Consider the following 3,460-nt stretch of genomic DNA (forward strand, 5'->3'; position numbering starts at 1 on the left):
TTAGTTTATGCGTTAAATCAAAACACACCAACAAAGGCGTTCTCGCTTTTATAATATTATTAGGATTAGGGTGTCTTCTTTGATTCATCACATACTCAGCAAAAACCATGGAAGATAGATACATGAAATTTAATACATAGATTTACATTGTGCCCTATGGGCGCACTAAGGAAGGATTTTCTCTCTGACATCAGAGCTCCACGTCACTGGCCTTTAAAGTTTCGAAAATTCCTTTAACAAATGCATTGGAGAAAACACGAAATTAATTAAAATAGCATGTTTTGACGTAATAAACTGTTCTGTGAGACATTAAAAAAATGATAGAACATCCATGTGTTGAGGATACAATAAGGGTAATTTTTCTAAATACAGTTCTTAAATTTTGGGGCAGAGTGGTCGTGCTGGCTTAATGAAATAGAAATATTAGGTATTGTTTTTAATAAAATATATTTTAATTTTGAAAAATAATTTTGTTAAATTTTAATTATATTAATTTTGAATTGTTAGCCAAATCGAATGTTCCTGGGTTTTATGTTCTTCCAATGGATCACTGTTAAATTTAAAAGGAATTTTCTCACCCAATGTCTGTCTTCTGCTTCTCTGTACTTCAGTGATAATATTAATTTAATAAATTAACCTTTCTTTTGAACCAAATACGGCTGAATAAAATGTAACCAGTTTCTTTCTTTAAAATAATAATCTTGCTTCACTTCTTCTATATCCGTCTCTCCTCTCAACTTTTTTTAAACCTCTGCTCTCTTCACTCAACAATCATCCCTGCACACTGTATCACTGACTTTAGTTTACTTTATAACTTTTGTGTTTTATATGTAATAAGGTGAATTTTGATTAATTTTGATATATTTAATTTTGTATTTATTATGGTTTGTATTAAAATTTGAGACAATTTATAAATAATTATTCCTTAATTATTATTTAATTATTATTACTAATAAATTTCTAAATTAAATTAAGTATTGAAATGAATGTGAGATGGGTGTATGAAATGAGTCATTACACTTTCTGTCATAATTTATGTACATATTTACACAATTTATATTTACCTGAAGAATTGTACTTTGATGCACGAAAATTCACAAATGTTTTGAACTATTATACCGTGGTTTATTTGTTGGAAGAGAATAACCTGTTTCTGTGATATATATGCGTATAATTTCGATAAACATTGAATCAGAAAAAGTACTTACTCCGCCGGCACTCGAACCCGGATCTCTCACTTGCCGGGTGAATGTGCTACCTTACACTACAGACCCCTTACTCTTTACGATTCAACTATTTTGTATTTGGCCGTATCTGTCACATGCGTTTAAATAATAAACTAAAATATGATCGTGAGACAAAATACTTGTCAAACGACTTATATTTATATTAATTGAATTTGTATGAATAGCCGAATTTAATTTAAATAAACACTGAATCATAAAAAGTACTTACTCCGCCGGCACTCGAACCCGGATCTCTCACTTGCCGGGTGAATGTGCTACCTTACACCACAGACCCCTCACTTTTTACGATTCAATTATAATGTATGTGGCCGTATCTGTCACATGTGCGTTTAAATATATGACATATATATATATATGACATATATATATATATATATATATATGTGACTCCCGGCGGAGCAAGTACTTTTTGCGATTCAATGTTTATTGAAATTAAATAAGGCTATTGCCATTTATACAGTTTAATGTATATATATATATATATATATATATATATATATATATATATATTTCTTGTATGCGTGTGTATGTCGCTGAACACCTCATAAACGACTGGACCGATTTTAATGAAATTTGTTGTGTGTCTTCAGGTGGATTCGAGAATGGTTTAGATTTACAACTCGGTCCAATTTAAATTGTTAATTTAATAATTTGTTTATTTCTAAATTGTTGTTGATTTTTGAGTGTTTCATAATGGATCCGGCAGACTGCGCTACGAGACTTAATACAAAGTGAACTGATACTTAACAGCTGTTAACATTTTAAGCTGAAGTTCATCAAAGAGGCAAAACATTTGTTTACATTAAAATTTTAGTAAATTATTGTAAAGTGCTTGATCAGAAGCGTAATGCAGATTGCAAAGGCAAAGTTATTATCTAATTTTTAATTTAGATTGCACCACTGATCAATAAACCTTTTAATGAAATGGAAATACAATTTAAACGCTGTTATAAAAACTACATTATTGTACAAAGCTGTGAATGTTTGCACATAAGGTAATCGAATTTGGTTAGCTCCTTTGACATTATGAATGGAATTTTTACTGTAATTAAAGGCAAATGGGGATAACAAGCTCTTGCCCTTATACTAAAAGCATATACACATTATACATATTTCTTGATCGGTAAAAATATCAAAATCACTTCAGCACCAAAAATTAATCTAAGTTGGATTCCGAAGCCAACATATGAGACCATTTCTTTGGTCAGTGCAAGAGCATAATTCAATTGTAGAACCGTAAATATATTAGACCAGGAGCGAATTTAAACGACCAGAACAGACTCATATTGACCGCAGCAACTTTTTAGTTGTACGATACACTTTCGTCATTGGGACAAAATGGCGAACTCTTATTGTTAATGAAATCGTCGAATAACTTCAATAAATTATCATAGCACGTTGGAGAGAAATACGAATATTATAAAAACTGTTTCACTGTACGACTTCAAAACACTGTTCTTTAAACTTAAATCTAAAATGCATCAGAAGATTGGAATAACTTTGAGTGACTATCGATTATCTCAGGAGTGTTTATTATGTCATAGAAAAAGAATACATAAATATATAGTCCGGTTTTTTAACAGGAAATTGCGTGCGGAGTTGTGGGAAACTGCTAGTTACTATATATACTAACACTGGAGAAAATTTGAAATTTGAAATTTGATTTTAACAAATATTAAGTATATAGTGCTTATCACCAGTGTAGACAAAATTATTATCAAACTGTTAATACAGATTTAAAAGAAAATCATAAAATCCATCATAACTGCTTTTGCAGAAGTATGTTTCCCATACTTGAGTATATATTATATTTTAACCTTGATCGGGGGCAAGCAAAATATCAACTGTGGCACCAGAAATAGCTTGAACTGGAAGTAAATTACAATGGCCGAAAATACGTGATATGATTTTAGTAGACTTCTTAGACCTGTGGAAATATATACTAAATTTTTTGATCGGGGAAACGATGCAAACTATATCACTTCAAATAGATTAGACTGGATTAAATTACAATGGACATACGTATACATCAAACTTGGCGTCGGAAATATAATTCTTTCGAAACAGAAGTGCGCATACAGGCGCAAAGACTAAAATTAGAGTCGTGACTAATTTCAGTTATTATATAAAGCTGTTTTCTTTAGACCTCCATCACGTATTACTGAAAAGCTAAGAGCTTTGACATTATGATTCCTCCACTGTGGCCTGAACTA

The sequence above is a fragment of the Homalodisca vitripennis genome, chromosome 4 (genome assembly GCF_021130785.1).
Source record: "Homalodisca vitripennis isolate AUS2020 chromosome 4, UT_GWSS_2.1, whole genome shotgun sequence".
Taxonomy (NCBI): domain Eukaryota; kingdom Metazoa; phylum Arthropoda; class Insecta; order Hemiptera; family Cicadellidae; genus Homalodisca; species Homalodisca vitripennis.